General features: G+C 39.4%; 1 long non-coding RNA gene across 2 annotated transcripts in view; it reads right to left on the bottom strand.

Moving 5' to 3' along the window:
• Positions 1-9,269, bottom strand: part of LOC123335110 — an 81,378-nt gene extending 72,109 nt beyond the window's left edge. The window contains exon 1 of one of the 2 annotated variants that reach the window (XR_006553448.1): positions 8,817-9,269. This is a non-coding gene — a long non-coding RNA (uncharacterized LOC123335110). The remainder of the gene's footprint in view (positions 1-8,816) is intronic. The other variant, XR_006553447.1, reaches the window with a different exon arrangement.
• Between the last annotated feature and the right edge of the window lie 4,817 nt (positions 9,270-14,086).

The following is a 14,086-nucleotide window of genomic DNA, read 5'->3' as shown; positions in this document are numbered from 1 at the left end:
AAGAGGTCAATCAAAACAAGCTGAAAATTATGAAAGGACTGATAATGAGCATCAGTATAGCAACCTATCTCGATGAGCATCAATATAGAACTCAATAAGGATTCAAAATAGAACTAAGACTAAACAACTGTGGAAATGATTGTAGGCAAGAGGATAATCTTAGCAATATAATTATAAAGTAAAACAAAAGTTGAGAATGGGGGATAGAAGGTATAACAAGGTCAAGAAAGTGCTTATTTTCTCAACTTTCATAATTTAAAAATCTATTATTCACTAAATTTGAAAGATAAAAGTTGAAAAAAAATGACTTGAATTGCTGAATATACATAATGTTGCACCTGAGCCCTACCTAGCAAGATCTTTTAGAATTTCACATCATTTGCAGTGAAGGAAAAATTTTTGGAAGTTTTAGCAATTCCTTTTCTATCACTGTAGTTTTATATATTTCATTTAGATACAAATAAAATTAAGTTCAATAATTTCATTTTTAAATACATAAGACTCCATTTTCACATAAATAGTGGGACCTGTTTATCTTTTTGCCTGTACCTATCAGACTTTCAATTTTGTGTATTCACAGAGATTCACAGGGTGATTGTTGTTGGTTCGTCAGAAAGTCGTGTCAGATTCTCTTTTGCAACCCCATGGACTGTAACCCGCCAGGCTCCTCTCTTTCCTCTTTTCCAAGCAAGAATACTGGAGTGTACTGCCCCTCCCTCCTCTAGGGGGTCTTCCCAACCCAGGCATCAAATCCACATCCCCTGCGCCAGCAGCAGATTTTTACCACTGAGCCCAGGGAAACCCGGAGTGATGATGACCTCATGATAATAGATTTATTTCAGAGTGGTAGATTTTTAGGTGTTTTTTTTTTTCACCTTTCTCCTTTATTCTTTTCTATAGTTCTTTTTCTTCTGAAGAAGATACATTATTTTGATATTTGCTGAAATGGAAGTTTGCCTTTTCCTGTCCTAAAGAATTGGTAACTTATGAACCATAAGCCTCCTCTCCAGTGGACTCTTAAACACAGGGATTTTTGTCTCATTTATTGTTCTAGCAACAACTGCTAGCACACGTATGGGCCAAACATAGAAGGTACTCACTCAGTAAGTAAAAGTTACAGGTAAAAACATTTAGTTCATATCCTTTATCTAAGCTGAAACTCAAATCCTCTGACAAATTAATGACTGCTATCCTCAATTCCTGAGGAAGAACTGGGGTTCAGAAACTAAGGGATTGTAAAAAGATCACACAGCTCGTTCATATCATAATAGAAACACAAACCTGTTTTCCACTTAAGTTCTCCACTTCTAAAGTTCTCTTTACTCCAAAAGCCTGTGCTTCACTCATTTCAGTACAGTTAAATCTATCTACTTCTCCTTTTTCACATACTTTGGAAAACATTCCCTCCCCCCTCCCTACCCTGTTTTCTCTTAGCTTTAACTAGTATAGTTACTTACTGGTAAGGATCACACATTTGTTTGTCTGCCCTCAGTATTCCATCTCACAGTCTCTCAATATGTTAAGGAAAATATATCAATTCTGGAAGTGGAAATCTAACTGAAGTCATTAAATCAGCCAATGGCATATGAAGGCACTGGACCTTACACTTAAGAGATATAAAGACACTATATAAATCACAGAGCTAAAAACAGACAACTGACTCAAAGTCCCAAATCTACCTCAATCTCTGAGTTCACTTAAATGTATTTACTTGGAATACCTGAATAAGTACAGCTTCCTCTCATTGCGTGGAAGAGCATCTGAATGTACAAAACTTTAAACACCACTATGATAAAGCGAAAGAATCTGACTTTTTCATCTGAATCAACGCCAAACACTTACCCACTCTTTAGCAGAATTCATAAATCATTCAAGAGTCCCTCTCGCTCTGTGTAACACATTGGTTCTGCCACTTGAATTCATATTTTTTCTACACTTACAGTGTCTTTATTCTGCACAAAAAATTTATTTTTAAGCTCACTGCATTAGATATCTAACTTCCCACTGTCCATCCATTTCTCCAGTCTTTGTGCAGAGCATGGTCTCCCTTTTCTGGTGTTTCTCCTGGTGTGGACTAGATCTGCACACTTCCACATCCACCTCCAGCAATCAAAAACCCCAGGAGGGAGGAAATATAATGCTCTCTGTCCAACCAAGTCATAGCCTCTTTCCTGGAGACAGCACAAACTACAGAGATAAATACTTCAGGTTTTACAGGATAAACTCTGGAAGGCAATACCCCTAAAATAGTAACAGAGGTTACTGATGGGTCATGAAACTAACTAGTATTTACATGACTCTCTATACTCCGTATTTGCTGCTTCTTTTCCTACAATGAGCATCATTTATTTCTTCCTAAAAAAAAAAAAAAAAAAAAAGCTGTTAAACTCAGCACCATAAAATAATTCATTGTACAATCACATGCTAATGTATCCAAAGCTTGGATAAAATGGATGACTTTTAGGAAACTATGTTTAACGAAATTGATTCACAACGGGTTAGAGAGCCGAAACAACCACAAACAAGGAAGAAATTGTGAGCTGTCAATCCAAGAGTTATTTAGCCCATTACTTACTGCCACCACCACCAACAATAAACATCAGGCTCAAATGACTTTGGAGTTGATTTCTGTCAATATACCAAAAACGTGAAAACTGCCCATGCCCATTTTAATTTTTTCAGACAGTAAATTAGTATAACACTGATTTGAAAATGTCAGCAAGCAAAAACAAATTAAACTTACTTGTATAATGCTGGCCAAAATTTTACTTAGCAAAAAACACTAAGCAAATAGAGCCAGCAAAATATTTATTATAAGCCAGCATAATCTAGTGAGTTTCACTAAAAATTCAAGGAGATTAAATATTTTAAATATCTAATTATATAAATCACCAAATTAATAACCCAATGAAGAAAAATAATAGGGCAATATTTATGGAGCCCAAAGAGGTATGAGATATTAAATAATATTTGTCAAATTTTTGAAAATTTTAAAAACAATATAAGATATATGTAACTTCATAATCCAAGACATGTATTTAAATTTTTTTAAATTCAAGTTCTTTTGTTATTGGAATACAGTTGATTTACAATATTCTTTTCATTTCAGGTGTACAGCACAGTAATTCAATATTTTTATAGGTGATGCTCCATTTAAAGTTACTAGAAAGTAATGGCTATATTTCTCTGTACTTTATAATATATCCTTGTTGCTTATCTTTTTATACATAGTGGTTTATACCCCTTAATCCCATACCCCTATCTAGTCCTTCCCCATTCCCTCTCACCACTGGTACCACTAGTTTTCTTTATCTGTGAGTCTGTTTTTTTAATATATATTTGTTTTTCAGACTTCACATATAAGTGATAACATACAGTATCCGTCTTTCTATGTCTGACTTATTTAATAAAGCATACTACTCCCTAGGTCCATCTGCATTATTGCAAACAGCAGAATTTCAGTCTTTTTAATAGCTGAATAATATTCCATTCTGTGTGTGTGTGTGTGTGTTTGTGTACACATACATACATCGTCTGTATCCCTTTATCTGTTGATGAACATTGGGTTGCTTCTATATCTTGCCTGTTATAAATAATGCTACTTGGAATATTGGGGTGCATGCATCTTTTTGAATTAGTGTTTTTGCTTTCTTCAGATATATACTCAAGGGTGGAACTGCTGGATCATATGGTAGTCCTATTTCTAGTTTGAGAACCCTCCATACTGTGTTCCACAGTGGCTGCAACAGTTTATACTCCCACCAACAGTGTACAAGGGCTCCCTTTCCTCCACTCCCTCACCAATATTTGTTATTAGTAAACTTTATGATGATAGCCGGTGTGAGGTGATATGTCACTGTGGTTTTGATTTGCATTTCTCTGATGCTTGGTGATGTTGAGCATCTTTTCATGTACCTCTTGGCCATATGTGTGTCTTCTTTGGAAAAATGTCTATTCATGAATCATGCTCATTTTTTGATTAGGCTGTTTGTAGGTTTTTTGATACTGAGTAACCTGTATGCAGCTCAGGAAGCAACAGTTAGAACTGGACATAGAACAACAGACTGGTTCCAAATAGGAAAAGGGGTACGTCAAGGCTGTATATTGTCACCCTGCTTATTCGACATATATGCAGAGTACATCATGAGAAATGCTGGGCTGGAAGAAGCACAAACTGGAATCAAGATTGCCCAGAGAAATATCAATAACCTCAGATATGCAGATGACACCACCCTTATGGCAGAAAGTGAAGAGGAACTAAAAAGCCTCTTGAAGAAAGTGAAAGTGGAGAGTGAAAAAGTTGGCTTAAAGCTCAACATTCAGAAAACGAAGATCATGGCATCTGGTCCTATCACTTCATGGGAAATAGATGGGGAAACAGTGGAAACAGTGACAGACTTTATTTTTCTGGGCTCCAAAATCACTGCAGATGGTGACTCCAGCCATTAAATTAAAAGATGCTTACTCCTTGGAAGGAAAGTTATGACCAACCCAGATAGCATATTCAAAAGCAGAGACATTACTTTGCCAACAAAGGTTCGTCTAGTCAAGGCTATGGTTTTTCCTGTGGTCATGTATGGATGTGAGAGTTGGACTGTGAAGAAGGCTGAGCACCGAAGAATTGATGCTTTTGAACTGTGGTGTTGGAGAAGACTCTTGAGAGTCCCTTGGACTGCAAGGAGATCCAACCAGTCCATTCTGAAGGAGATCAGCCCTGGGATTTCTTTGGAAGGAATGATGCTAAAGCTGAAACTCCAGTACTTTGGCCACCTCATTCGAAGAGTTGACTCATTGGAAAAGACTCTGATGCTGGGAGGGATTGGGGGCAGGAGGAGAAGGGGACCACAGAGGATGAGATGGATGGATGGCATCACTGACTCAATGGACGTGAGTCTGAGTGAACTCCGGGAGTTGGTGATGGACAGGGAGGCCTGGTGTGCTGTGATTCATGGGGTCGCAAAGAGTCGGACACGACTGAGCAACTGATCTGATCTGATGGAACTGGTTATATCAATTTGCTTCATATATACATTAATATTAGACAGCCTTTTCAATAATGGCATAGAAATTTACTGAAAATATATCCATATTACTTCTTAAAAACAAGTTATAAAGTTTATTATGATCTCATTTATATGAAATTTCAGACCCACAGTATTGGTATATATCAGATCAGATCATATGGTGAAATGATCGAAAACATTCACAAAACTTGCATTAGTATGAACAGAGTTTAACTCTCTTTGACATTTTTGGATTGCTTGAAATTTTTGCAACATATTTTTAATGAAAGCCTGTGACAGCATGAATTTTGGAATAAGTTCAGTTCATATCATAGCTTCTGCTGGCAATTAAAAAAAAAAAATCTCTCTTAACACTCAGATTCTACACTTATAAATGAGACAGTAACATCTAACACATATACCTCTTTTGAGGAATAAATTGTATCTATAAAGTGCTAATATAATGTTCAGTAAATGGTAAATCGATTTGCCTAGAAAAGCTTTTCACACAACCTAGCTGAATTTCCAAACAAAACTTGAACAGCTAAGGCTATTGAAAACTTCCACCAACCCAGATTCCCAGACACAAAGGTCAAGTAAAGCTAGAACAACAGAGTATTTCTTGCCCTGTAGGAGAAAGATCTCCATGGGCAGCTCAAAATATGCAAACCTATACCTGCTCTGAAACAGAGTAGTGTGGGGCTGGTGCCACGGAGGAACAGTCTGACAATTTTTTGGCTCATCTGTTCCTGTAGGTTGCCTATTACAGCTGAAAATGTGTGTTCCTGTATGCTGTTACGTTACCTAAAATATCCACATCACATATATGCCCAATAATGCAATTTCCAGAGTATGTAAATTTAGCAATTTTAACAAGCACCAACAGATCCTGTTCCTCAGTAACCTGATGCAGTGTGAGAAGACAACACAACCATAAGAGAGATATCCAGACACTCAGTGCCTAAATGGATTAGGAGCAGTGACACAGCCACACACTGGTCTCTTTCCTTAGTCAAAAAGTCTCATTAAAATAAATGAGCTTGCTCATTTGAGAAGGAAGGGAAAAACAAACGTTTGGGGCATCAAGTTGGAAGAGCAGTTCAGTTCCTGCTCATCAAAAGGAATAGAAATCCTTATCCTCCAACATCCACAGCTGCAGATCAGATTCAACCACTCTCCTTATTGATGTTCTTATTAAATGTATTCTGTCCATCTGTGTTCAAGCTCATCTTGTGCATTCTGAAACATGATTCTCTTTTTCATGTACAAAATAATTAAATTTGTGTATCTCTGGCTAGCACCAAGCTCAGCTGAAAGTAGAGGATAAAGATTTTGCTGATGGTGTTGTGGTCAACTCGTAAATTTAAAATTCTCCCCACACAGTTAACATTCTGGCTATCTGCTGCTCTTCCTTTATTTCTAATCCCAAAGCTTCCGGTGCTGTTCATATGATTTCGTGCACTGAGGAGCACCACGGAAGATCTGCTTGCAACGTAAGAACATGTGGAGAAATTATGTGTTTTTGTCACACCCTATTAAACAGTATTCAAAACACAATGCCCCAGAAACTAAATTGATTGTAGGTTTTATAACCCTTTTCAGGGTAATGGAAACAATTCAGGACCATGAAAGAAAGCATAGCTAGTGCAGCTGTGGGAATCTTAAGACTGCTCAGCTCAGCAGTTCTGTCCTGGCTTTAGTAGTTGGATTCCAGTATTCTAGAACTTTGACAGATCATTCCACATTAATAGCTACAAAGTTTTCCACATTTCTGGTAAAATAAGTGTTTCTCTTGACTGACTCTGAATTGTGTTTGAGGCTGGAAAATGTCCACAGGTATGAAGACAGTTGCAAACCACTATGATATTATTATGTGTGTAATATTTTTCTGCTCTTTTTATGTTCCCAGCCCCAGCATTATGGTCAAAGCTCAAAAACCAGGAAGCACCAATTTAAGAGAGATATTACTTTTCTATTCCTCTAGGTCTCACATTGGTGTGACTCTTCCAGCTGTGGATATAAGGAAATACCTCAACTGCAAGCCCATGATTCAGCGGTAACAGAATCACAGGGCTGGTTTAATGTGTTAAAAAGGAGTATGTTCTCTCTCAAGGTGACCAGTAACCCCTAACTCCTGAGCCGCCTGGCAAAGCAATGCCTTGATCCTGTCACCTATCATAAATGATCACTCACTCAGTCATTACCTGCACTGCATGCTGCTCCATCAGAAAAACATCTGTGAACATTATTTGACAAATTGATTGCTAAATGAGCCATTAGCTGAAGGGGCTTTCAGATTGCCTCTAGGAAGCCAAGTGAGGCTGCACAAGAAAAACGCTTACAGATGCAAAGCAGCGACTACACAGGGAGAAAGAACCCTGGTTACCAATGCTCCAGGGAAGGTGAGGGGCCAGTATGGGAAAGGGGGTAGAGAAGGGGGCATAAACCATGTCCTGCAAGAAAACCCACCTTGTCTAAAGGAAGCTGTTGATTAGAAGCAGTAGTAAAATTGCTTAATACCACCTCCCCGCCCATGCCTCAAGGGAGAAATCTAAGCCTTTGTGAACTGAAAGAGAGAGAAACGTAGCCAGTGGTGTGCTTGTGGAGGAGAGCTAAGAGTTAGTCATTTCACCAGCCCTGCTTGCCAAGAGCCGACAGGTGTGCAGTTTCCTATTGTTCTGACAGACAGCCAGATACCTCAGTTTAGCATTCATCCTCTCCTCCTGCGTGTGGGAGAAAACAGCTGTCTCCCTGGCTCAGGATACAAGGAGTGGAGAGACAGGAAAACAGAGACAGAAGGAGACGCATTCTTCTCTATTAGCATAAGGGGCAAGGCTTTGTTTGATTCATCACTGAAAACACATGGTCTTCCTGGGAAATGCATTCCATATGAGTAGTTTCCTCACAGTGGGTCCAAAAATAGCCTTCACATGGTATATTGAAACTTAAAAGTAAATAAACACAGAAAGATGCCTAGGTTAAATTATGTCAGACCAGTAAGAAGTCATCATACACAAAAGCCCTTAAGGAAATGCCTTTTATAAATCATGCGGGCTTCATGCTGCTGACAGATGTTTGTGATTTTAAAAATATATCATAATCCTTGAAAAAAGAAAGACGTTATTTTGATCCAAACGATGTGCTTTCCTGTCTCGTGTGGAATGGAAGCTATTTCAGTGCCAAATTCCCTCGAGAGGAGAAGGAAAAGCCCACAGGACTTAAGGAAAGCCAGATGCAGTAGTAGCTGGGAGACTTTCAGACTGCAGTTCTAAGTTTCCTTTGGGGGTGAGATATTAAAGGCTCGTGGTAACCGGCTGATGCAATGTCACTAGGTACATTCCCGTGACAGTCATAAGAACCAGACATCTGTGCTGAATCTAGAGCTCTCTGGATTGAAAAGTTGTTGAATACCAATAAAATCTATGCCGCTGATATTTACAAGGGAGAAAACGCGTCCGTTACAACAATATATGAAACTTGAGAACCGCTGGCTCTCTCCCAAAGCCCAGGTATTTTTCTAATAAAATAAGCCATGAACTTCAAACAACTCTAAACTCAGGACATTAGGGTACAATCACAGACATAACCCCTTAGGCTTACACTGTAACACACTAACCCAATCCTGTAATAATAACACAAGCCAGAAAGATTGAATTACCCACCAAACCAAGCCAATTCTAAGTTCAAAGCAGAGGGTCTTCCATCCAACAGCCTACTTTAAGAACAACACAGTTTAATCCACTTACCTCCTTTACCAAACCGAAACATTACAATTCACATGCCTGATAAATATACTCTTAAGATTTCACGTACTTTTTTCCATGTTCCATTGAGAGAGCAGAGACAGGTCCTTCACCGTTCACACAGACAGGGCTCAACTAGCTTGCTCTAGCTTTGCTTTCCAAGTCAATAAAGCACCAGGTGAGATGAGGAGAAGGGATGAGGGTCAGCATAAGCAAATTCTATTTCAGTTCTTGAACTAACTGTCTTAAGCCCAAGATGGAGCTGCTTCTGCCCCGGGGTCCACGTCACCAATCACTTCGCAATGTGTGTAAATGCATCACGTGACCAGGAAGGCACGCAGCCTACGGCTTGAGCCACTCCCCAAATGCCAAGCCAATGTCACACCTTCTCACTTCAAACAACTAGGTGACCACATGGCCCCAGCCAATCAGATGGTTTCTATTCGTCTCCTAGCTGTTTTGTATTCCTTACCCTGTTAAACCTGGAGAAGGAAATAACAACCCACTCCAATATTCTTGCCCGGAGATACCTGTTAAAGCTTCCCATTTTCCTCTCCATCTTGCAATTCTCAGAAAAAAGGTTGTCCACGTCATGAAGTGTTAAGTAAAACATTTTACATCACCTAAATTATCTTCCTTAATTTTTTTTTTTTAACAGGGAGAAATGTTGATTCTATGTCTCCTTTGAGTCTTCCAAGGGATTGTATATCTGATTAAAGGGAAAGAAAATCTTTCCACATAATGTCTTTCTCAGATGGAATTGTTAGATTGGTTAAGAGAATGTAAATTATGAAAAAGAATGATTGCTAAATATGCCATTGAATCATATGTGGTGCTTTTTGAAATGGAAGTACTTGCATGCTTTAAAACATTGAGGCATTTCTTGTTTTGGCTAACATGGAATAACAGGGACCATATACCTTCTCTTACAATTAAACACAAAATGGAAATTGCACTTGAAAATTCCTTGAGCAGATAAAACCATTTTAGCCATATAAACAAAACTGAACATATCTTATTACATGAACATTAAGTGAAATCTCTTATTACATGAACATGTTATTTCTTATAAATGCCACATAAGACAATAAAAGGAAAGTTATGACCAACCTAGATAGCATATTCAAAAGCAGAGACATTACTTTGCCAACAAAGGTCCATCTAGTCAAGGCTATGGTTTTTCCTGTGGTCATGTATAGATGCGAGAGTTGGACTGTGAAGAAGGCTGAGCACCGAAGAATTGATGCTTTTGAACTGTGGTGTTGGAAAAGACTCTTGTGAGTCCCTTGGACTGCAAGGAGATCCAACCAATCCATTCTGAAGGAGATCAGCCCTGGGATTTCTTTGGAAGGAATGATGCTAAAGCTGAAACTCCAGTACTTTGGCCACCTCATGCAAAGAGTTGACTCATTGGAAAAGACTCTGATGCTGGGAGGGATTGGGGGCAGGAGGAGAAGGGGATGACAGAGGATGAGATGGCTGGATGGCATCACTGACTCAATGGACGTGAGTCCGAGTGAACTCTGAGAGTTGGTGATGGACAGGGAGGCCTGGCGTGCTGCGATTCATGGGGTCGCAAAGAGTTGGACACGACTGAGCGACTGAACTGAAGTACTATCAATTGATTAGTGGTTTTAATTTTGCTATTCCTGGATTTTTACAGTTTCTGTTATCAGAATAAAGACCTGGATTTTTACAGTTTCTGGTATCAGAATAAAGACCCAAGGAAAACGTCCAAAGATTCTGAGAACAGTCAGCAACTAAATATCAATATCCACCAGACCCATGATTCACTGCTTTCTCTCAGATCCGGGAGTTTGAGGGTCTCTCTTGATCTGAGCTCCACTCTCTTTGTGCTCTGCGCTGGCTGACTTTTTTATGCATACCTGTATTTTGTTTGGTGATACTTCTTGGTAAGTCTTCTCTGTTCAAAAGAGAAGAAAACATGATTGCCTGTGGTTGGTAACAGCTGTTGGAAAAAGGGCCCCTCAGAGTTAAGACGTTTGAGAAGGCAATGGCAACCCACTCCAGTACTCTTGCCTGGAAAATCCCATGGATGGAGGAGCCTGGCAGGCTACAGTTCATGGGGTCGCTATGAGTCGGATACGACTAAGCAACTTCACTTTCACTTTTCACTTTGATGCGTTGGGGAAGGAAATGGCCACCCACTCCAGTGTTCTTGCCTGGAGAATCCCAGGGACAGGGGAGCCTGGTGGGCTGCCGTCTATGGGGTTGCACAGAGTCGGACACGACTAAAGTGACCTAGCAGCAATAGCAGCAGGGATACTAAAGGCAATATGGGTTCCACTTGGTCAAAAACTCTGCCTCTCTCAAAAACTGCTTCCTATAGGTATAACCACTGAGGATCAGGATATTGTGTCTTTTGGAAAATGGGTAAATTTTTGGATCATTCGGAATTGCAGTGACCGCTTTGGGAAAACTTTGACTTAGAAAACTACCTGAAGGGGCACCCTTTAAAAGAGAAGATCTTAAATCCCCTTGGAGACACTGGAATGCAGTCTTTGATTGGTATAAGTGTGTGCACGTTCAGCTGCGTCTGACTTCTTGTGATCCTATGGACTGTAGCCTGCCAGGCTCCTCTGACCATGGGATTCTCCAAGCAGGAATACTGGAGTGGGTTGACATCCTCTCCTCCAGGGGATCTTCCGGACCTGGGGATCAAACCCACCCACGTCTCCTGCATCTCCTGCATTGCAGGCAGATTCTTTACTACGGAGTCATTGAGAAAGCCAATTGTTAATACAGATGCTTTTAAAAGAAAAATGACTCTAAAAATAGCTATCTAAAAGAAGACTGCCTTAGGTCTTGGGCCCTATTATATCTTTTTTTTTTTAGCCACACCACACAGGATGTGGAATCTTAGTTTCCTGACCACATAGGTGCTACGTGCCTATGTGAGTGACCCCCAAAAAAATACCTGGACACAAAGGTGAGCTTCCCTGTTTAGCAACACTTCACACGTGTCACACATCATTGCTGGGAGAATCAAGCATGCCCCTGTTCAACTCCACTGAAAGGGGACACCTGGAAGCTTGTTTCTCCTGAATTTCACCCCTGAGCTTTTTCCCTTTGCTGATTTTGATCTGACTCTTTTCTCTGTAATACATCACAACTGTGAATATAAGTACCTTTCTGAGTACTGGTGAGCCATCGAGCCTGAGGCTAATCCTGAGACCACTGATGGAGAGGGCCACAAAGATATCTCCTCATTCAACCAGATGGCTCTCCAAAAGTTTGCTCTTTAATTGCCTATTCATCATTCAGAAAATACTTGAGCATTTTTGAAAAAAACAACAATAAAGGGTGGTTGGTTTTTCAGTAGCTTAAAAACAAACAAAACCACCCTCACTTAAATCATCATGAAGTAGAAATAAATCCAGTACATACTTATTTTTTAAATTGATCCACTTGCCTTTTACCACTTGTGTTATTACACTCCTTACACTTTGTTCTCTAAATATGTGTGTGTGTGTGTGTGTATACATACATATATATATATACATATATATGTATATATATATATGTGTGTGTAGGCTGCACCAAAGATTAACAAGGCAATGTCAGCAAGCTTGTCTGAGACCCTAAGCTTCTTTTTTAAAATCTTCTTTACAACATAATTTCTTTGGGAAAACAGATTCTATAACAAAGAGGGAGAAAGGAATACAAAAGGTAAAGGGACACTTACCTCCACGTACCTCCTTCCACTGCAAATTTAATAACCTCTAGCCACTCAGCACCCATCAAAAAAGAACTCTCTCACTTTTGGAGGAAGACTTTGATGGTGAGGGACAGGGATACCTGGCATGCTGCGGTCCATGGGGTTGCAGAAAGTTGGACACAACTTAGCGACTGAACAAAATAAAAATAAGGCTGCTGATCACCACATCTTAGCCTGCCCAGCATCAAAGATGATCAGTGAGCAAGAAATAGAATTGTTTCTCCACATCTTTCTTCTTCATGCCTCCAAAACATATTCCTTCCTCCCCAGATTAGGCTGGACCTAGGTCAGTCATTTTTATGTGTAAGATATTTGAGGGCTTCCCTGGTGGTTCGCAGTAAAGAAACTGCCTGCCAATGCGGGAGACTGGGGTTTGACCCCTGGGTCAGGAAGATCCTCTGAAGAAGAAAATGGCAGCCCACTCCAATATTCTGGCCTGGGAAATCCAAGGGACAGAGGGGCCTAGCCAGCTACAGTCCATGGGGCCTCAAAAAAGTCAAACATGAGCCAAGGGATAGAGGCAGCAACTAGCAGCTGAAAAAGGCAAGGAAACCTGTTCTCCCCTCGGAACCTCCTAAGGAACCAGCCCTGCTGACACTTTTGACATTAGCCCAGTGAAGCTGAGTTCAGACTTCCGACTTCCAGAACCTTAAGAGAACACATTTACAGTGTTGTAAGCAGCTGAGTTTGTGGTAATTTGTTATAACAAGTGTAGAAGATGAACCATATTCATGGACCAAAAGGTTCTTCTCTGGAGAAAGAGACATAAAATTCTATTGGGGATGAGGAGATGAGGGCTCTTCTGCAAATACATAGATTAACTTCATTCAAAAGCTATTTTACACACAGCCTTCCTTTCAGAGCCCTTATCTTAAATTAGAGGGAAAATATCACAGCAAAGAAAAACTGGCATTTGGTAAATTTTTTAAATTATAACTTATCTTAAAGATATTTGCCATGGCTAGAGACAGTTCTTGTGAAGCAGTTGGCCTTTAAATAGAGAAAATAATGATCCAAGTTTCAGATTCCTGCATTAGGGTTTATTACATGCGATGTCTGGGTTATATTAAACTCCTGGAAATCAGGGTTTATAATAGAATGGCTGACATACCCTTAACGTTAATAGCCTTTCCAAGTACTGCAATAGTGAGCATTACTTTTTAATGTCATAAAATGATGGTTAAAACACTACAGAATTTTCTCAAGACAGATAAGCAGGTGTTCAAGAGAGCAGAACTATTTAAACTTCATTGATTTATGGTCTATCTTATATTGAAGGCCAAAAGTTTTATTGAATTCCCATAGTAGATACTCTGAACTTAATTTTCTAAAACAGTAGGGCTATTTCAGAACTCCCCATATATATTAACTTCTTCATTTTAACACTTGTGCTTCTGTATACTAGGCATAAGGAAATAGAAGCTGTAGCCAAAAGTGTCAGTTTCTCTGTGTTCTCTCTTTATTGGTTGACTTTTCAAAGAACATTGTTTGTAATAAAACCCAATGCATAGCTACTAAATCATATAATCTAGGAACACAAGCCCCCGACTAATCATTTAAGCTGCACAATATTTCTGTCATCCTTTAACACTGTGAATATG

This window comes from Bubalus bubalis, chromosome 9, assembly GCF_019923935.1.
Source record: "Bubalus bubalis isolate 160015118507 breed Murrah chromosome 9, NDDB_SH_1, whole genome shotgun sequence".
Lineage (NCBI taxonomy): Eukaryota > Metazoa > Chordata > Mammalia > Artiodactyla > Bovidae > Bubalus > Bubalus bubalis.
Note: the sequence above shows the minus strand (reverse complement) of the source record. Positions and strands in the feature narration are given on the sequence as shown.